Raw genomic sequence first — 23,415 nt, 5'->3', positions numbered from 1 at the left:
TTTTCATTTCATTATTTTCATAATTGTTATTGTAAGCATAGTTTTTATATTCAAACGCGTATTTATTTTTGATGTCTTATGTATAAACATCTGTGAATATTATCAATTGCATTTCATTTGATGCTTAATTTTCCTAAATCTTTTACCGATTTTATAATTCTCTAAATATATTTAGGTCGTATGAAGTTTATTTAGCACAAAAGATTTATTAAATAATTTTGTTCATAAACTTGTATAAAATGTGTTATAAAAAACTATGTATGTACTTTTTAATTTAATTGTTTTGTAATGAAAATATTTTCAATTTTTTAATTGACATATAAAATACAGGAGAGTAATAATTTTACAAATAATTTTTTGAAATTTATCGATAAACTTACAAAATTTAAATATATTGAATTGCGACATTATATTCATATATACTTTGAAAAACAAAAAAGATAAATTAAATTCGTTAAGAACATCCAATTGGATTAAAATTCAGCTGTGATTCAAAATATCCCTGACATAAAAATGTCCTTTGAGCAATTTTTGAGCAATAAGACAATAAGAGAAAGACCTACAGCATTCAATAAATTATGTCTTCTTTTTATCCTTTGTCTTTTTCATTCGCTTATCTTAAACCTTGGAAGAAATTGTGATCTTTTATAAGCAAGTCAAGGAAAAGTTTCGTGATTATTATCACTTTGAAATATTCAAACATACAGTCCATTACGCAGTGATAATCTGCCTAATTATACTAACCTTGACATAGTATTCGTGTGCTCAGCTTAACACATGATATTGTAAACATCTAACATTAATTAAATTTTTGTACTAATTAATCCGTAGGCCAAATAAACGACTAACATACGCATGCATACGCGGCGCGTGTGCGCGCGGGCACGCACACACACCCTACCTATAAATATATAAATAATTAATTCATTAATAAACTTCAATTAACTAATTTTTCTATTAATATAAAAATAATTATTGTAAATACTATGGAGTTTAAAAATTATATTCTATTATTTTATAATTTTCATTTTTATTATAGAACATATAAAATAATATTACTGAAATATGCTAATTAAATAACGTAATGGTTTTTATCAGTAACATTGATATATCAGTCATATTGTGAAAAATTTTTTTCTATTAGAGTTAATATATATTACATTATATTTCTCTGTAGTATTAGAAATTTTTAACATTTATGGTATAATAATAAACTTAAATTACATTATATCTAATTTAATAAAATTAATACCGTGCATAGGTGTCATGGTATTTATTAATCAAATATGAGAATTAGATTTTCAACTAAACTACATATATAGTCATTTTTATTAAGGATAACAATATATCAAGAAATAGAAATTACAAATAAAGAATATAAAGTTAAAAATTAAGACTGAAATGTAAAATAAAATTATTTATTAGAAATATTAAATTAAAAAATTTATTGTCATGTTAACAAGTTAATTTATTAATATTTTATTTATATTTAAGAGAAAAATATATTATTAAGAATTATTCAAATAAATTTAACTAAAAATTGTGAAAAAGTGTGTTTTAGAGTATCGTGACACAAATATTTTCTTAATATTTTTCAGTGTATTGTTATTTATTTTTAAGATTTTTTAGAATCCACTATTCATCTAACAATTAACATAAAAAATAAACATCATGAACATGTAAACTAGTATAGACTTTCATGTAATGAAAATGTATCAAGTTTATTTTTTATTTAATATATTGGTGTATCTGGATAAATGCCTTACTGATATGTTTCGCATTTACTAATCTACGCTAAAGTGAAAGAATATATGTGTCTATAATAGTAATTAAATCGAAATATATAATTTATCGGTACTAAGGGTTTTATCGGTATTTAAGGGTTCATTTATTTGTTTATGTACATTTTATATGTAATTTATCTTTCTTGATAATAGAATAATGATTCTCCGCGTCTATTCCATTAAAAAATCGAATCGCAAAGTCTGTTTTTTACACATACTCATTTCTCATATTAAGATTTTTATATGCTAAATTGGCATTTATCGGATAATTTATAGCTGAGCTAATGTTAATAATTTACACAACTGTTTATTCAGATACAAATGAAAATAATTTTTCTTTGTATACACCCAAAATTAAAAATATGAAGGATATATATTTTATGACTTAATTTCATATTATAAAGATAAAATCTGATTTTATAATTTCATTTAACATTAATTTCAATTTAATAATTAAATTAAAAGTTCAATTTTATATTAGAAACCATCCATACATTAAGTTTGAATGAAATCAGCTGTTACGAAAGAACGAATATTAATTATTTTAATTTTTATAATGACATATTGTAGATTAACATTTTTGATAATCTTTTGCAAGCTAACAAAAATAAGTGTGCTAATTTAAATTCCTTATTTATGAAATTACTTGACATGTTATTAATTTAAATATGGAACTATTGTATATAATTATAAATATTTTTAAAATGAATTTTACCGTTTCTATAAATAAAGATTTATACGAAATAAAAATTTGATTAAATTTATTACTACTAAATGTGATACATATTTATTATTAATATTTTACATTTATGTATATAATATCATCGTAATTACCATATTTTCCCTTTAACTTTTTTTGTAAATTATTATTACATAAAGCATTTAGTAAATCATTATATGAATTAGATATTTTTAAATTAAATGAACACAGTAAAATTATAAAGAAAGTTTCTATAATTATATGAATATTTATATACGATAGACATATTAAGTGTTGCAAGCTATATAGAAAAAAATAATAAAATTATAGATAAACAAAATAACTCAATATAATGGAATAAAATGAAAGTGTGACTTGAACCAACGAAAGAAGTAGAAAAACGAATCATTGGCATTATATTGGTACAGTAGAAGAAAATACACCGGTCAGAAGTTTGTTGTATTCACTCATGCTGAAAGCGATTATACGCTATATCTTTACGATCGAATCGTTTGGATGAGTAATAAAAACTAATGAACTTATTTTAAAAAATCAAACGAAGCAAAATACGAATTAGTTTGTTAATGAACTTAAAACTTGTAGAATATGTAACGTTGATTCATTTAAACGTTAATTATTTTTTGCTTATATATATATAAAAAGACCTTATAAGAAATATATAAAAATCTTATAGTAGAGTTCTCTTAAGTCGAAGTGTTGACGAATTACAATTTATTTCTGCTTATTACTGGGTACCGTGAAATTCTGTTTAGGAAATAAAATTTTTACTTTATAGAAACAATTAAATATAAATAATTCAATAAATATTATGTATCCTCAATTGTGAAATTAAACTTTTAACACGATAAAAGCTTGTTACTTGACAATCTCAATTGCTTAATTATTATTAGAATTTAATAAATCATTTTTGCTTTTATTAATTTCTGATATGTGTTCGTAGGATCAGTATTTTATGTTTCGTATTTATTAATTGAAGTTTTTCTACAAAGATATAGATTTTATATCCATATATGATTAAAGTATTGTAAGAAAGGAGTTGGTCATTTTATCAATAAAATATAATCAATATTAAATATATTATACGAAAATGTAGATAATCATTCATCATTACGAAGGTCAAACTGAGTCCACATTAATGAATACTACTGAAGACGCTAAAAATGAATCTACAAAGAAAAGCTACGCTAAAATAGAGTGAACTGTTTGTGATTTAAGGATTCGGAAATTGCTAGACGTTTGCGCTGGTGGTCCTCGAATGTAGATAGTCGTCAAGATCAATTAACCGGCCTGGGCTCGAGATTCCGGAGACCACGACTAAGCCTGCTTAGTCGCGCACGGCTAAAGCGGTGAAGGGTGATCCACTTGGGAACTCAGCTTCGTGGTCAGGGCGTGGCCTGGCCGACCAGTTGCTCTCTTTCTCTTTGGTGGCCCATTTAAAAAGAAAAGGTACCGTAGACTTCTACGTGCGCATGTGTAAGAGCATGCCTTGCGATTCGAATGATCGTATTACATTAGGCGGCTAAGCGAAGCAACCAGAATGTGCTCATTTCTCATTGTTCAATTTCGAGTAGCCAACTGCACGCTTTGTCTACTTCTTTAATATAATACGAGGTGGAAAATTCATCCATTGAGTTGTGGTGTTTAAAATGCTTTATACTTATAGCAACTACATTAAATCGATAAATTATTCAATTTTATTATTTTTCGATTGCACAAGCGTCGAAAATTTTTTCAATTTTAGCGTTCATTAAAAAATAGACTGTGAAGGATATAAACTGCCAAATCACACATTTGACATAGTCAATTGCGCAAACCCATTAATCACATTTAAAAATTATTATTTTAAATAGCTATTATATTTAGATTTTATTCAAATGTAATCTTATCGAATATAATTATTCACCATAATTATAATATTGATAATTTCATTTCAATTAATTTTTTTAATAATGATAATCATGAACATCATCCTATTAGTTTCATTATTTTATTTCCTAATGTATTACTTTTCAATAATTTTCATATAATAAAAAAAGGTTTACGATTTCCGATTGCATAATTTAGATGAAAATAAATGAAACTATTTTTCAATCTGTTTTCACTTAACAAAATTTATAATAATTTTGAAAAAATCTATTGATTTATTTTTAATAAATGAAAATAAGACATCTAGTACTAAGATATTAATAAAAGTATTAGAAAAACTGTATAAGCGCCGTAATGTGCTTTCAAATACCATATTTATATCCGGATACAAGGCAAAGTTTTCTTCAATTCAGCTTTTACGGCTTTTTATTTTATATACAATTTATAACATAATTTTAATCAATCCCAAACATATAAAAATAAAGTAATAATTATTTAAAGAATAAAACATTAGGCAAAATTTGATTTCCTTATGTAACATTTTTAGTATGTAATTGATAATACTTTATAAAACAAATTGTTTAAAAATAGCACATATAATTTCTTTTATATTAAAAGAAAACCAATATATTTATTTAAAAAAAAAAGATGAGAATAGCTTGTAAGAATATCAAATCATATTTAGCATATGTGTTGTTAGTTCGTTATTATCCAATAATACTTTGGAACTAAAAATGTACAATTATGTGAATGTAACTGTTTTATTAAAATTTAAAGACAAATGTTTTCAAACATCTATTAAATATATTAAACAAATTTCTTTATTGAATAACGCTTACATAATTTTCAACTGCAGTGTACAAAAAATAAAATGAATAATTTGAACAATATAAACTACGGTTTACAATATATTATAATAAGAGTAATTTACTTTAATTCATTTAAATATACACAACTTTAGAAAAGTGAAAGTTGATAAACTAATGTTCCTTAATAAGTTTCTTTTTCTTTTATCATTATATATATAGTATCAATACTTCCGATCAGCACCGATGCTTTTATTATTATTTTTTTTTTAATCAACGTCATATTATGATTCTCATTTAATTAATACAAAATAAATTAATGTATGTGATAGTATCCAAAAAATAGATTTTATAAATTATTTATTTTTTCTTTAGGAAATTTGAGTATTTTAATGCCGATATATAATAAACGATATAAAAACAAAAATTATTCACACATCAATCGAAAATACGATTAAATTATTTCGCATTAAAATTCATCTATACAAACAATCTAAACAACTTATTTAATTGTTAATTTTGCATTCCAAATTTTTATTGATTCCACAGATTCTAATTTAAGAAATTAGTGATATAATATACTATTCTTGGTATATAAGTATTTACTAACAGTGATGAATTGAAATACGAATAATTATTGTCAAAAACCATCCCTTCCCTTCCTTTCCCTCTTTCGTATAAATAATTTTAGTTGGTGACATTGTATAATACCGTATTTTGTAACGATTTGAAGCATGCATATACCATTTATGAAGAAAATTTGATGCTTTTCTCATGAATAGTTCGACGATTGTGTCACATTACGGAATTCTGATTAGGAGCGAAAGAAAATTTGCCGCGAATTAACTTTTTGCGTCAGCACCGCGCCTTTCACCCGTTCTAATTTATCCACATACAAATGTAATGTTTTTATTCAATGTATGAAAGTAGAGTAAAACTACTTAAATATATAGAAGAATGACATGTATGAAACTTTTCATATCATTACAAGCGTAATTTGACTAATGGAAACAATGATCATTAAAACTAAAATGTATCAACATTATTTTTCTATTGTACATATATAGTAATATTATTATTTTTATTTTGTTAATCAAAAAAATATATACCTTTTATAATATACATTATTCAATTCATGAAATTAAATCTTTCAGTTTTCTTAATATTAAATATATATATTTTTTCATTAATTGAGAAATATTTAAAGTCTCTAAAAACTGTTCATACTACGTAACTAAGAGTATTCTTATAAAATGAATTTTAATAAAAGTAAAAATATTTACCTCTAATATTTTTATAATCATTGAAATTAAATGAGTTTTTTAGAAAGTTTTTATTAATTTAATAGCTCAAAAAATATCATGATCAATAAAAGAAAGATTTTTAATGAAATATTTGTTTAAATTTAATCTTGACAATTCTTACTGTTTACTTGTAGCATGAAGAATAAATGGAATTTATGATTTTAATATGTACATTCATAATTTTAATATTTATATATTATTGATAACAATAAATAAATAAGATTTAGATAATTAAATTTATAAAATAAATTAAATTTATAAAATAAAATATAAAATAAGAATTAGATTTAGATAATTAAATTTCTTCCAGATTCCAGAAGTTAATCCAGATTTAGTTTATTCGATTCAAAATAGTGTTGATGAATTATAAGAAATATGTGAAATTAAATTGATGTCAGTTTCTTTGAATCTCATTCCTTTCTTACATAAATAATTAGCTGAAATAATTAAAATATAATAAACTGAATGAATCAATCGATTATTAATTTCATAAGATTAATGATAATTTTTTAATTTACAAATATTTAATTTATTACAATTTTTAAGTTATGCTTTAACTTTTTAAAATTCGATTAGAATGGAATATATAAGTACATATAATATATATAATATTATATTATACATCCAAACCATTATTAGAATTAATTATTAACTTTTATATCAAGTTTAATAGTGTTTATCTCTATTTGAATAAATATAAAGCAAACAACATTTTTCCCCTAATTTTAGTTTGAATTAAAAGTAAAAAGCTACTTTCATTTATATAAATTTTGACAAATACTTTATTTTTGTGATTATTAAGAATTAATTTTATTTAAATTTTTTTATATGGAACAAGGTATTGTTTTCAAGTAATTTATTAAGTTTGGATTTGAATTTTAAAAACTGTTTAATATTTATAACAAAAATGTCAGAACTTTTATATACTTTGTAATTGATAAAATTCAAATTGATATTAGGAAATGACTTTATGTATCAGTAAATTTAGATTCTAGGGTATTTTATTCAATTTAAACAAATTTTATTATAGTTGTTCTAAAATTTATTGTTTATTAAGTTTAATTGTTTTATACTTCATTTGAAGTAGTATTTTTAACAAAATATTTGTACACGAATTTAAGTACGATACAATAAATGTATTTAAAGTTAATGCTTTCTTTTAAATAAAAAGTATAGCGCAAGAAAAAAATTTGTAGTAGACTTGGAAACTTTGGTCAATTTAAGCAAATTGTAAAAAGCTAAGTGTCACAAACAGTTAAAATATTGTTTAGAAAATTATTTAGTAAATAATGAAGTACAAAATTAATTTTTTTAATAAGTAAATATTATTTATGGTTACAAAAACGTAACTTCCTGATTTTCAAATATTATTTATATAAAAATAGTACACTATATAATAGCACACAGTTAAATAATTTTTTAAATATAATTTAGCTGTTATTAAAGAAAATATTGCATCCAAATTTCATGTTTTATATTATTCAAATAGCTTTAAATTTGTCTTCATTAGATTGCTCTATTACTTTAAAAATTAATTATTATTATTAGTAAAAATAATCATACTTAAAGTAAATTGTGAAATTTCCAAAAGAAAAAAACTTATGGATTATAGCTTTTACAATATGTAATCGACAGTAAAAATGACAACTGTATCTATATTTTAAGAGAAAATTTTTGGTGAAAACGATGAGAAAAGAGGAAGCTAACGTAGTAGTACAAGGAATAAGACTGTGAGCTTCTAAGGAAGAAAGAAAGGTGAATAATAATCGAGTGTGAAAGCGGTATCGCGTAATCAACCACAGACAACCCGAATATGCAGCAATGATGAATGTGTCTCGATGCGAGAAAACTTTCGCTTGCCGTACTGTGCGCATGCGTACTTTTCTTTGCGTTAGAACCCCCTTTCATACATTTCCTCGCCTTCTTGACAGGGAAGCGGGAGCACAAGGTCGATGCACTGACAGTAGGCAATTAAGACGAAGTGGTATGGATTGTTTTTTTCAATATTGATACATCTTATTTTTAATTTGCGCCTACATTATACAATTAATATAGTGAATAATACAAATTCATTGTTATGCCTTCAATCATTTCTTCTAAATAATTCAATTGTTGAGTGGTAATTATTTCCTTAAAGTAAATAGAAACTACTATATCTATAAAATGTTTTTATTATACTATATATATATTAATTATTCTTTTAAATATATATAACACAATAAAATAAATTTTATATACAAAACTATCGATGACATTCAGATTTTTATATGAAATTTAAAAAATTCAAAATGTATAAACAAGCTACTATGTCTAAAAAATCGTTTATGTTTTTATTTATTTAATTTTTAAAATAATTAGCTATCGCTACTTCATAATAGCGGTTTATTCATTAAGTACATATAATATTTTTAAGTTGCTATACATATAATTAATATTTTTGTATCCATAATATGTTTAAAATATTTTTTCAATACAAAAATTAAAAAAAAAAACAATGAGTTTCATTATAAAATAATTTTTTTTGTGTTTTATTACTATTTAGTATCTTAAAATGATATATAATTTATAACTTAAGTGTATCTTTATTATGAAATATTGTTTAGTTCATGAAATAATAATCCTAAAATAATAATATTTCAATGTTAAAATAACAATAAAAGACACTTCAAAATTGATTTATCAAAATAATTTTGAAAAAATTTATATGAACTATAAAACTGATTTAAAATAAAGAAATTTTTAAATAAAATTCTAATATATGTTACATGTAATTACCACATTTTTAATTATGCTTATACCATTTTCAATATAAGAATAAATTATACAGAAAAGTATGTTGAAGCCTATCAAATCTATTAATTGAAAAATTAAAGTACAATATAAATTTTTTTTTTTAGTTAAATATTATTTTTATAATTAAAATATTTTATATTTAAAATATTTTTATATTTAAATTATTTTGTATTTAAAATATTTTTATATTTAAAATTAATACAGTGTTTAGCATTTACATTGTTTTAAATCTGAATTAAAGGAAAAAGTGTTGGGAAAAAAGTACAGCGTAGGTGTCAAGTGCGATGCGTTTATTCTAGAGTCATGCTGTGGTATCTCATGATCTTGAAACCAAAGCTCACATAGGTGATGCTAATATCAATACTAGTCCTAATTCTCATAAGGTTGTGTTAGCGGAAACACCTTCATCTAATTATCACTTTGCACCTTGTGCTGCTTATATCTATTCATGCTTTCGTAAAAGTTATTCATTAGATCATATACAGTAATTTGCCAGTATTTCATTAATATTTCATTATTGTTAAATAATAAATAAATATATAGATTATATACTAATATATAGTAGTAAAAGGAAAATTTCCGAAGTAGGAACATTAAGCATAAGAATTTAATTATATTTATATCAGCTTTCTTATGATAATATGATAAGTACACTAATGTTATTAAATTTTATGTCTTCACACTAGAATTTTCATTTAAATTTATGAAGTAAAACCTATTTGATAAACTGTTTAATAAAATCGTATACTTAAATAAGGCAAATAAATGTTTTAGTATTATATATGATGTAAAAATATATTTGTTTTTGTCCAATAATTTCAATTAAAAAATGAAACTTTGTAGGAAATATGAATAAGTTTTAATAAATATAATTCGCCCTTTAAAATAAATTCTTTATTCAATAAAATATTTTTTGATATTTCATCAACATAAACAAATTTTGAATAAAAAAATACAATATTGATATATTATTTAGAAAATGTGCTTACGAAATTGTTACGACAATGTACTTTTATTTGAAACGAGAATATTCAAAATTATATTTGGAGCATTATGGTATTTAGTTCATTCAATTAAACAACTAAATTCAAACTTCCTGTATTTAAATAAAATCTTAATTTAACTTTAATGTTAATGCATGTCAATATCATTATTATTTGCAAAGCTCTAAAAGTAAGTTCGGGTGTATGCCAATGAAATCTACAGTTTAATTACTCAGCTGATTTAATTAAAAATATCTTCAACTTTCTACGTGATTCGAAAGCATAAATATTTTTGGTGTTCTTTTCATTTTATTACATATCTAATAAATAATATATATGAACATTTTTTGTTCTATAATTAAACTAACGTGTACAGACAAAATAATACGTAATAATAAATTATATTCTCTCTCATGCTAAAATATATAACAAACTTTAGACATTTTTTTAACAATTGAAGAACTATATATATTTAAACATTTAATTAAACTTTATTTAAAGTACATCTGACATATATAATATAGATAAAATATTCAATACGGAACAATTAGAAAGGAATAAAAATCTGGTTAAACTGTTTTTAACTTAAGTTTAAAGTGAACTTTATTATACAGTATGTTCAAATTGAATACGGTCTACAAAAAATTTATAGGGAATAAATTTTAACACATTTACAGTTTAACACATTTTTCTTGTTCTTTAATACGCATATCATTTTTATAAATGCATTTTATCTTATTACGGAATTTTACCTTAACTTATAATTTAAATCAATTAACATACAGTTGTATAAACTGTATTTGTATAGAGTTCGATTTTAAAATAAAATTCTTTTTAGATTCATGAATACGATACATAAAATTAATATTTTGTGTTAAATTATTATTTTCATTTTAATTTTTTTTTTAGTAACACTTAATATAATACAAATAAATAAAATTTAATTCAATTACGAGTTTTCAAATTATTTATAGTTATGGATGTAGAAAATTTACAAAATTTTTAAATAGGCTTTATACAAAGCTCATAGGAATAACGACCATAGTATTTTTATTTTACATATTTATGGACAGATTTGTTTGAATATTAGTATTACATTAGTAAAATCGAATGTATAAACGAGAAAAATTGTTGTATATATTTCAAATAACAATATAAAAAATAATCTACAATACTAATAGTTTCATAATTCTAAAGAATTAAATTTTTATATTTCAGATTTAGATAATATTTAATGAATATTTAGAAAAATCTGTACATCAAATGTATATATAAAAGATAACTAGTACAACAAAATGAAGGATTTATTCAATATGTTTCAAATTAAGTAATCGTGGTTCTGAATAAATATTAATCAAAATATAAATATGAAATAATAATACACGTGTATATAATAGCAATTAAAATATTAGAACAAAGTTATATATAATTAAATAAGACCTCTTTAAGCATAATGTACATGTAATTACTATTCTGAATATTAAAATAAGAGGGTATATATATATATATATATATATATATATATATATATATATATATATTTATATATTTATATATTTATATATAACTTCCTTTGAATAATTTAAATATAAATGAATTGAAATTGACAGAATTTAAAATATTTAATAGGCGTCATAAAAAAAATTTATTATAATTTAGTAAGAAATATTTTGACAATATTGGAAACACGTGGATTAAATAATAAAAAAATATTGCTAAAGATTTTCACGAATTAATACTTATTGATATGATACATAAAAATAAAATAAAGAAGGCTATTAAATAAATTACAATTATTGTGAAATTTCAATTTTATTTTATACCACAAATATTTTATTATGGTAAATAAATTAATATATAAGTGATTTTTATAGTGTGTTATAACATAAAAATAAGATGTTTCTAAATTACGGTATCGTTTCTTTGTCAATTAACTCAATATGATGCTTTTAAAATAAATAACATAAATATCTAATTTGTATACTAATGTCAATATTTAAATGAGAAATTAAAAATTTACTGAATGTATATTTGAGCGACTTTTATAATATTTTGTTCAAATAATCAGACTATTTCATAATTATTTTTTACTGTCCCGTTCAGATGATGAGCGATTATATTAGTCTGAATCACCCAGGGCACCTATAGCTATCATAACTGAGAAAAATGATTAACCCTAATATTTATATTAATCTTCATATCTAAACTCTGTATATAAAGTGTGGAACCTAAAAAGCGAAATCTTTCCCCCCCCCCCCCCGTCTTTTCAATTGATATCAGAGAGGAAGGACCGTTGCCGTCCTCGGCAAAGCGTAGTGTGTAAAATGATAGCTTAACGAGGCTCAATATTGTTGTATACTCGTCGGTGAGAAACCAAAGAACAGGGCAAACGAAGAGAGAGGACCGGTGCAGCGCGGCGCTGTTCGGTTGCGCGATTTTACGAGGGTATACGGTGAATCTTGATGTTCAGTCTGAGCGCAGACCCCGAGCGCGAAACGCATTCACGGCGTATTTATACACACTGCTCTCTCTCTCTCTCGTTTAGTGTTTCAACTCTTCGAGTAAATATATCATTCATTTCCCAGAAATTCTAGAACGCAGCCTCGCGTTCGTGCGCTGCCCTCAAATAGCCTTGGATCAGGCGCGGGAATTCGATCATGACAGTGGCAACCGAATAGAAGTTATCGAAAACCGGCTGAAGTTGTTGCCTATTCTGGATTTTGCATTCGTTCTTATCCCCCGCTGCAGAAAAACACGTGCGCGGGCAGACGTATGTGCGCGACCACGCATTGGAAATCTGGAAGCAGCCAATTTTTGGCACGTACATCTTAATTTTACATGTAATCAGGACCAAGCGAACTCGGATTCATGTGCCTGATAACGACAGGCGAAACCGCGAGAGGAGGTCGTCGCCATACCCGCCAATTGAGTACAAATTGGCAAAATCATCTGGCCTGTCCAAGCAGCATATAAAAATTGTGTACACCAAGTCGACGGCCAACGGAAGCCTATTCACACCGCACGTCTACCACGGACGTACCGTTAAGACAATGTGAGTCTGCGATACCTAAAGCAACATCGAAACGTGCAAATGTGTCAGTAGATGATGGTTGAATGTATATTGTTCCCTGGTTATGTAATAGATTATTTTCAATATATAAAAGTTACGTTTAAAGTATCTCAACATAATTTATCTTATAATTATGTAAAAGTTCAATCAGTTGGCAAATAAGTTGATTTGAAAACGTTCTTATCCGTTGATTCATATATGGAATAAAATAAAGAATTAAGGAAAATCGTGTTTTTTTTAAATAAATTTGAAAATAATTAATATAGTCGCTATTTTTTAAATAATCAGTATAAAAGTATAAATATAATGTTTTACTTAAATAAATAATTATATCTTTTCACAGTGTAAGATTATATATATTATTGACTTAAAAATCACATGAAGAATTAAAGATCAAATACCAACTCATATTCTTTTATCCCGTAAATCATTATTATTATTCCTGATTGTGACAAAGTAGAAAAAGCAATAAATTATTTCATTATATTTATGCATTATATCTATGTAAGACAAGAATATTCTATTGAAAGAAAAATATCTTTAATATCAATACTATTTAATATATTAATAAAAACAAATGATTTATTCTAATATCGCACAATAGTGTATACATTTTTATAACAAAATACGTATATAAATAAATTTTAATAAATACAAATTATTAAATTTTCATTTTAATTCACTTTAATTTGAAATATATTTTTCTTATAACTACTTAATAAATCATTAAATAAATAAATTTTCAAAAATATTAATTCGGTATTAATAAATATTTTTCGTCATTTCTATAATTAACCTTCAGAAACATAAAATTATCTAAAAATAAATCTTACGTTTTATTTAATTCGACGGAGACAAGTTTACGCTAAGACTTTTAAGCACTATTTTTATTTTATATTTTTATTCAGTTACAAAATTACAATTTTTATATAAAATTAAAGTAATTGTAAAATAAACTATTTATTTAAGATTACAGGATGGTTAAATATATTTTAATAATCCTCATTTTTAATGGTAACTATTTTCTTATAAATAAACTGAAACATTATCTTAATTTGAATTATATTTAGTGAATGTAATTCCATTACAAATAATAATTTCAAATACATCATTTAAAATGTTTTGTTGCTTCTAGAAATATTGTTAATATCAACAAAATTAAATACAATGTAATTTTGTTTTGGGAATCTCTTTACTAATCGTTCTAGAAAAGAATGAGGTTTTCGAAACAATCTATCTCAAAATTTATTTAGATCACTATATTAATCATTGTGATTGTATTATTAACATTATACTAACTACTTTTAGACGAAATATAAGTCACTAATGTTTTATCATGTAACGAATGGCCACCGGTGAAAGTTAGCGATCACATTATCGCTTCCGATATCTTTTGTTGTTCCGCGATTCTGATTGCGAGTTCTTTTCCTTTCGTTTATTACTCTAAAGTACCATAATAACAACAATTGTATCCATCGTAAAAAGTAATAAAAGAATTTGAATATCGAGTGCTTAAATAATTATTACTTATAAGTAATATTTGTTTTTGTTTTTTCTTGGTTCACATACATTCAGCTGTTTTATGTAATAATAATCTGATAAGAAAAGAAAGTGATATTTGAGATTCGTTTAACTCATGGATTCTTTTATATAAATGTTGAACTTATTTATGAAATGAAAATACCCTTTTATTAATAAAAGGTTTTTGTATTTAAATATATTTTCTCTGGAAATAAAATAGAAAATAATTTACCTTATTAAGGAGTATTCTTTTAATATGCAAATTACAGATATATTTCGTTCAAGATCCTACACACTACATGGAGATAAAAATCTTATTTAATTATTCTTTTTCCATATGAATCAACTACAATTAAGTAGCAATAAAATTATTTATAAAATGATAACCTTATTGCAATAAATATGATTAATACGTTAAATAAATTTTCTATAAACATTAAGTATATTCAATATTTTCCTTTAATATTTGCGAAAATATATAACTCTCTATTCATTGACTCTATTATATCCTTCTGTAACGTTACATGACATAATTGACATTCTTAAATTAATTACTGTTAATTTTCAACTATTTATAAAATTAAATTTTGTATATATAAAAATATTAGTAAATATTAGTAAAGAAAATATAAGCTAAGATTGTATTATCGTGTACTTATTTTTATATTACAAAATTCAAAATATAGTTTAGTATATTTTAATTAATTACAACTAATACATGTACTTAATTTGTTAATATTTCTTCGTTTTAAAAATATCTATCAATTTTTTACCAATAAATCTTATATATATAATTAATAAATTATTTGAATGTTTCAAATTTTATGCTAATTTAAATTATGTTTTATTTTATAATTAAATTTTATTGGCAACATATTAATTTTTGTGATTATTACTATAAAATTTTTAGTAATTTTCTATTATTTTATTTATATGTTTATTTTCTTACCAATGTGAATATAGATTTTTCATTAAAGTAAAATTTCCATTTTATATTAAAAAATGTATGTAAAACAAATTTACAGATTTACAATTGGAGATTAATATTTTTGTTTTTGAATTCCTTTTATTGAAATGTAAAATGTTAAAGAAGAAAGAATGTCATAAGCGAAAGTAACAAGTCAGAGTTATGGATAACTAACAAAAAATAAAAAAATGTCAACAAATATTTTTATTAGTCGAAGATATAATGAAATGGAAGTCTATCAATGAGCAAATTTTATTTATATAGTAATATTTTCCAATCGTCTGTAACTGTATGAAAAAAGGCTTTAATAGATATTATTTATAATTTTTAACTATTTACAAATAATACTCATTATTCCTATTATTACTGTTAAATGATACTATTTAAAAATTTTATAATACCAATCACTATTATTTAAGAATTCAATTAATAAAATAAAAGTCAAAAAATCAAAAATACCTGACTTAATTCAAATATAAACAAGACAAAAGCTTTTTAACTATCATATACATGCATTCATATGTTTATCAAACATTTTGATTACCGCCTACTTTTGGGGTGCGGTTAAAATTACATCTCTCTCATGTATGCTTGTTTATCATAGTAGTGCACATCGGCATTCACCTACAACCTGCCTGACAGTGCAATTGAACCACCCTGTATTCGAGCAATACTTTCACTCTATCACATCTATGCAGCTTTTAAATGTCCGATCTGATTTTATTCCGTGTATTTTGTATATGTGTACCATGTCGACGATGAATGTAGTGATAGCATTGCATAATCGAAATCGGAATTTTAAATTTCCAAAGGCCTGTTTCTTTCTATCCCGCTCTTTCTTGCTCTACCACTCACCACTTATATTTGTACGTAAACACATTCTGAATATGTGATACTTGGAAAATGAAAACAGATTTTATATTTTTCAAGATTGAAATAAAAATGAAAATAAAGTACAAAATTTTTCATGTTGGCTTTTAAAATATTTAATATATTTGAAAAAAAGTTTCCTTTATCTTAAAATATTATATATTATATATTGAATTATTTAATGCCATATAATAAAAATATTTTGTGACTATATATTTTTCTCCGAGTATAAAACAGTTTGTATTTGTATGGCCTCAACTTTTGTAAACACTTTTCCATTACCTACGTGCTAAGGGCACGTTAAACATGAATTATTTGTTTTATAATTAAATTTTAGATATAATTGTACAAATGAAATAACAGAATAAGCATTTAAATTTTTTTCTGACTTTCATCAGTTTTGATTTCTCAAACTTTTAATAATACTTGTCAATGTATTTTCAATGTGCATGTATTCTAATAAGTATGTATTAAAAGATTTAAAACGTGATGTTAAAACACGTGTGGAGAAATGCTATATACAAATTATAATTACCAATACAAGCCACCATTACCGAAAAATAAACCGAAGGGACGCAATGTTCAAAGAATTTCATACCTTAGTAGACAATAGGTAGGTTTTGAGTTCGGAACTCACGGCAGTTGATTTGATCAAACACACACATTTACAAGCTTTGTAAGAATTAATCGAAATAAGAGCATGTTGCACAGTAATTTTATTTCTTTATTTTTTACTCGTTATTCGATTGGTATAAGAAAAATATCTCAATGTATTTTGTATTTTCCCATACAAATATAAATCGCATTTAAACAGACATTTTTCAACGTATATGTTTAACATTTTTCATTTAGATTTACATAAAACCGTTAACTTATATTGTATATTTTACCATATATTTATATATGACAATAATGAATGCAAATTAATTTCTATGATAAAATATATTCATCAATTTATATAGTATTTGTTACACACTTTTGATAGTATATGATCAAATTAAACTTTTCTGTAAAACGATTTGCTCCTTAACCTATTTTTATGCATTCCCTAAATGTAATAACGATTATAGTGAAAATTTAAAAATTTTAATTTTTAATTTATCCTTAAGTAACTATAAAGTAACAAAAATTAAAATATTATGGGATAAAAGAAATATGTTTTGTGATCAAATAAATGATGATTTTTGCAAAACAAAGTTTACCTGATTTAATAAAAAATATATTTCAATAAATTTTATAATAAATGAAACAAGGATTATATAAAATTTTAATTTTTTAAAAAAATAACGAAAATCGAAGGCAAAAATTGATTATAAACCTAATTAAATAGAAATCAATAAAAATATATAAATATTCAGATTATTTTAATATTTAGCGTAAATAATTCTATTTAATTCTTAATCTGAAAATTTAAATCATTTAAATACTTAATAGATAACCCACTTTCTTATCTATTTCACCTAAAAACACTTATCTTGAACTTTATGTGTGAATGGCAAGTGATATACAGTAGACTTTGTTTACAGATAGACTATAATACACTAGGGTTTCAGTTTTTATTTGATGCTTCTGAGAGGTGTTGTAATTTGCAACAATTTATTTATACTTGTCTAAGTGCCCGAAATTTTCATAAGAAACAGTAATTTCTAATATTATAACTGTTATGCTTCAGATTATTTTTATTTTTAAATACCGTTACTAAATATATCGTTCTATCGTGTTCCGGATTTTATGTTTAAAATGTAAGATGAATGTCAACTAATCAAGGTCACATGTATATCGTCATAAATCAGTTGCAGATTTCAATTAGTACAGAAAAATTGAGAAATTTTAAGATAAAAGTAAATTAATGTATCCTTCATATAAAATAAATTTTACTAATACTGAAAAATCAGTAATTAAATATTTAAGTCATTTATTTTTTATTATATTTATGATTTGTAATAATTATGACCTCGAGTTAAAGATAATACATATTAATACCAAAGAAAACAGTTATTAGGGCGTTAATATTAAAAAAATTCAATCTATCGAAGTGATAACATTTTATATATAATTTATTTTTTCCTCTATATAGAAATAAATGTTTAGAAGTAATCGATTTTATAAATACATGTGTAAATACAATATGAATGTTATGAATGGATATGAATATGGATATAAACTGGAGTGAAAATCAATGAAAATGTGCGATGGTTATGGCGGGCTAAAGCTCATAACGATTTCAGGATATAGCCGTATCAGTTATGGATATGCACGTCCTGTATCTAGCTTTAAACATAATCGTCCAATAATTTTGACGTAATTCGAAAGAAACAACAATTCAAGTGTCTATTTCGTGCATGTTAAGTTCTTAAGGGATGTTGGCTTTGACGTGTCTCGCAGTAAAATCTACAGATGAATATAGTATGTAGGGATACAGTATACATAGATATGCATACAGATGAATATGTAGGGATATAGGCACGATAGTTACGAATTAACGTCTTCAATAATTTTGTTATTTTACGAATTAATAAACCGAAGAATTCAGAATATTATGTTTCACATTATTAATTTGAATGTGATTAAATTTTAAAGAAATCGTTTTATTTAGATACATAAACATACGATTAATATATATAATCAGTATTACCGATATAATTGAAAAAAGTTACGTTCATATTTTTCAAAAATAAATAGTTTAAAAGAAAAAATCAGAAGTTATTTTACAGAACACTAAGTTTTTAAAGTTTTATTTAAATTTTATAATAAGCAATTACGAATTTACAGTATTTTTCAAAAATAGATAAAATTAAATATAAAATATTGATAAAAAAAACTATTATTTTGTAAATTTACGACAAATTAAATTACAAAATAAAATTCCTATATAATAAAGAATAACCTATTTTACGTATAGATCATATAATGTCAAATCGGCTATTTAAAAAAAACTTTAATCTACAAATTAAAATTCCACATGGATAACTAAATTCATTTAATAAATAAATATAAATTTTAATATATATACAAATTTTTTATTTTTGTAAAATGCTAAAGTCTTAGATATTTTAATTATTTTGAATTCTCATCTCGTGAGAAAAATGTGATTTGACTACAAGAGTTTACATATATAAAAGGAACAATTTATAAAGTGTTATTTATTAATTGCTAGTGTAGATGAAAAAAATAATTTGTAAATATTCGCATTTTATAAATTCCAGTTCCCACAATTGAAATTATAAAATTATATGGTAATTTAATTTGACATTATAAATGCATCATAATTCAAATAAAACAGAATAAAATTTTAATTTTTAAAGTTTTTTATAATAAAATCAAAATAATAACAATTTATAATTCAAATACCTTTACAAAATAATTATAGATGTATGAGACATTCCGCAAATACAGATACTTAATTAGTATTATGAATATATAATGAGATATATAACGTGTAACGGGAAAATAAAGACATTGTATAATTGCAAATTCAACAACCCTACACAATCTGCACATTAATCGAGACTGAATTGTATCAAATAAGACATACGTATTGCTTAATTTTGTTGTATTTACATAATTGGATAAAAATAAAGATCTCGTGAATTAATAAAATTTATAAGCTATTCCATATAATTTTTAATATATTAAAGAATATTATTAATTTTTAATAGATAAATAATAAATAGATACAAATAATTAAGGCTAAATAATTTAGTTATCAAATTAAAGGCGATAACTATTAAATGAACTATAGAAAAGAATTACAAGTAATTTAATTTATTAAATAAAAAGATTATATAATTCAATCATTAATATCATTGTTAATAAAGATCAATTAATAATTATTAATAAAAAGCAAAAATGAAAAGCGTAAGTAGTTGAAGTCGTAACTATTCTCTATTAAATTTTTTGAAGTATTCTAATTCATAAAGAAAAAAGAATTGATATTTATATATACATGACTATATAATACTATATTATTTTATTCGATTTTCTCTAAATTATTTCTAATTATCAGATACGCAGTGAAGTATTGGTATTATTATGTATATCTTAAAATTTATTTCAGTTATTAGTTTTAAGGAATACAATTGCTGAATTAATTAAGAAAAATTAATATAAGTTTCTAAATAATATTATAATATACCATTTAAATTACAAACTCAGTATACACTTAAATTTTAAACGATTTATAAACACTAGATTTATTAAATGTTAAATTTTATTAAATTTTCTTTTATTTCATTAACTTAATGCCTTTATTGCGAGCTTAACCTTTAAACTAAATTTAAAAAGTATAATACAAGTTTTTCAACAATATTTTGAGCGATAAATGTGCCATATTTGACAGTATATTTTGTTCCAATGTATATACTGTAAAAACTCCAATCAATGATTATTATTTTTGTTGTCAAGTATGCATAATCTTTTAAACGTATATGAAAGAAAATACGCAAGTGGAGAATCAAGATGAATCAGACGAATAGATTATGTAAGAAGTATAAGCAATAGGGAGATACTAAGTATGAAAGAACAATCCGGTCAATGTCAAGGTAGTTTGTCTCGTGGCAACGATCCCGTCTATTAATTCCGCGTTTTCAAATTCAAGTTTTATTCCAATAATGTTATTTTCATAATACAAAAATTATGTAATATAATTATATCTTAAATAATTATAAAAAAAAATTTACGTCCTATAGTTTAGCTATTTCCTATTTTATATCCTCCTTCCCATTTGTTAAACTTAAAAATATGTGTTGAAAATACTAATTTTGTTTTAAACAGAATTTTAAAAATGAACAAACTTTCATACTAGTAATTTTATCTTACAAGAATCTTTTGACATTTTTCTTAATTATTTAATAATAAAAATGTTCTGGTATATAAAAGCATATAAAATAAAATACTTGAAAGAAAATAGATAAAATTTCATATAACATCACGTTTTAGTAAAAATTATTATTAAAATAAATTTTATTAATATTAATGGATTAGCCACAATATTCCGTTATTAAATCCATATTGTAATATCTGAATAAATTTAAGATATAAGAACATTTAAATAGTAATAATATAATATATAATATAATAATAATAATATAATTATTGATTGAATCATTTTTATAATATTTCAAGAGTGATAAAAAAATATTAAATTTATTATTTGTATATATAACTATAGATTCTTATCACATTAAAAAATAAATATACACGAGATATTTAACTTATTTATTAAAAAATACAATTTGAAATCAATTAATTGTTGATTTCAAAAGCTAGGCTTTAATGATTGAAGAAAAATAACTATAGTCATATAAAGTTCATCATAAGAGTTAACACAAAAAATTATATACAACATTCGATCAATGTATTCTAATAAGAGTATTATTTGCTTATTTATTTCAATTTTGCTACCAATTTTACTTGAGATATAATAATCATCCATTCATTACAATTGCTTTTTAAACAATAAATTAATTTGCTTGTATAAATTAACTAAGGCTATACTCATATTATGTATTTTTAATAAAAATTATTTTTTTTTAAAAATTAAAAATCATTAATTTTTGTATATTAGAAGTATATACACGTAGGTATAAAATTTTTTGTAAAATCAATATGTGTACTGAGAGTTTGAGACGATTAATAAAGTACATATTTTGTCAATCAAATATGCAGTTACATAATTCGGATATTTATAAAGTATGTAAAACGAAAGTAGTAATTAGCAAAATACTCAAACAATTGTGAAGAACTGCATATCTAAAAGGCTATATATTATATTTAATCACTATAATGCGCATATACAGCTTGAAGCATTTTTATGATTAAATATATCTATTTTCTGAATGAATACTTGTAATTATCATAAAATTCTATGTCTGAATAATTATATGTATAGTGAAAAAAGACTTAGAGTTAGACTAACTTTAGACATGAATGACACCGGTGTACATTACTTATAAATATTCATTATCATTTATCTGCAGAATATACTAATCAAAATAGGTCTTTGTATAGTATATAGTATAAAATATAATAGATTTTATATTTATAAAAAATGAAACCAACAAACGTAATAAAAATAATTAAAATTTGATGATAATGGCCACTATATTTAGAAAATCTATGTAAAAATAACCGAATTAATTACGTGGAAATAATTCCAGAGCTTATTTTTTTATATATCTTAAAAAGTATATATGAAGTTATATATAATAAAGTAAATATATAATAAAAATAAAGTTAGATATGTTCGATTTGATAATTTAGAAAAATTTAGATATTTCTACTATTATACACATTAATTTCAACTTTTATTTTATTATAAGAAGTATAAGTCAATTAGAATTGTAATAATAAATTATAAAATTATATTTTTTTTATATTTTAAGTATTTAAAAAAATTTTAAATAGAAATTTAATTAACGGATATATTTTAAAATGTGATAAAAATATATAATTTAATAATTAAATGTAATGAGCCACTACATAATTTTTATGTAATAAACTTCTTTTTCGATTAAAATCGCAATTCTAGTTTGTAAATTTTTAAAATGTATATTCTATGTAATTCATGTAATTGTTTTAAATCGAAAAGTAAGTACAAACGAATAGCAAAATATATTTAAGGGAAAGAAATATAATTCTTAGTACGTTCGTTAGCATATGAAATTCCTATTCGATTGTTTATATTGGTATAAGAATGATAACGTCAGTTCACTTGAGGGGGGGGGGGGGG

The 23,415-nt window shown here is 22.8% G+C and overlaps 2 protein-coding genes across 2 annotated transcripts in view; one reads left to right on the top strand and one right to left on the bottom strand.

The window, feature by feature from the left end:
• The window catches only part of Naa15-16 (N-alpha-acetyltransferase 15/16), a 58,975-nt gene that overhangs the window by 16,275 nt on the left and 19,285 nt on the right, over positions 1–23,415 (bottom strand). The window lies entirely within an intron of this gene.
• LOC105363396 (uncharacterized) overlaps positions 13,288–23,415 on the top strand; it is a 22,677-nt gene continuing 12,549 nt past the window's right edge. Inside the window, exon 1 of the mRNA XM_011501071.1 lies at positions 13,288–13,309. The gene's annotated coding sequence lies outside the window, so the exon portion shown is untranslated. The remainder of the gene's footprint in view (positions 13,310–23,415) is intronic.

This window comes from Ceratosolen solmsi, unplaced genomic scaffold, assembly GCF_000503995.2.
Source record: "Ceratosolen solmsi marchali unplaced genomic scaffold, CerSol_1.0 scaffold57, whole genome shotgun sequence".
In the NCBI taxonomy this organism is placed as follows: Eukaryota; Metazoa; Arthropoda; class Insecta; order Hymenoptera; family Agaonidae; genus Ceratosolen; species Ceratosolen solmsi.
Note: the sequence above shows the minus strand (reverse complement) of the source record. Positions and strands in the feature narration are given on the sequence as shown.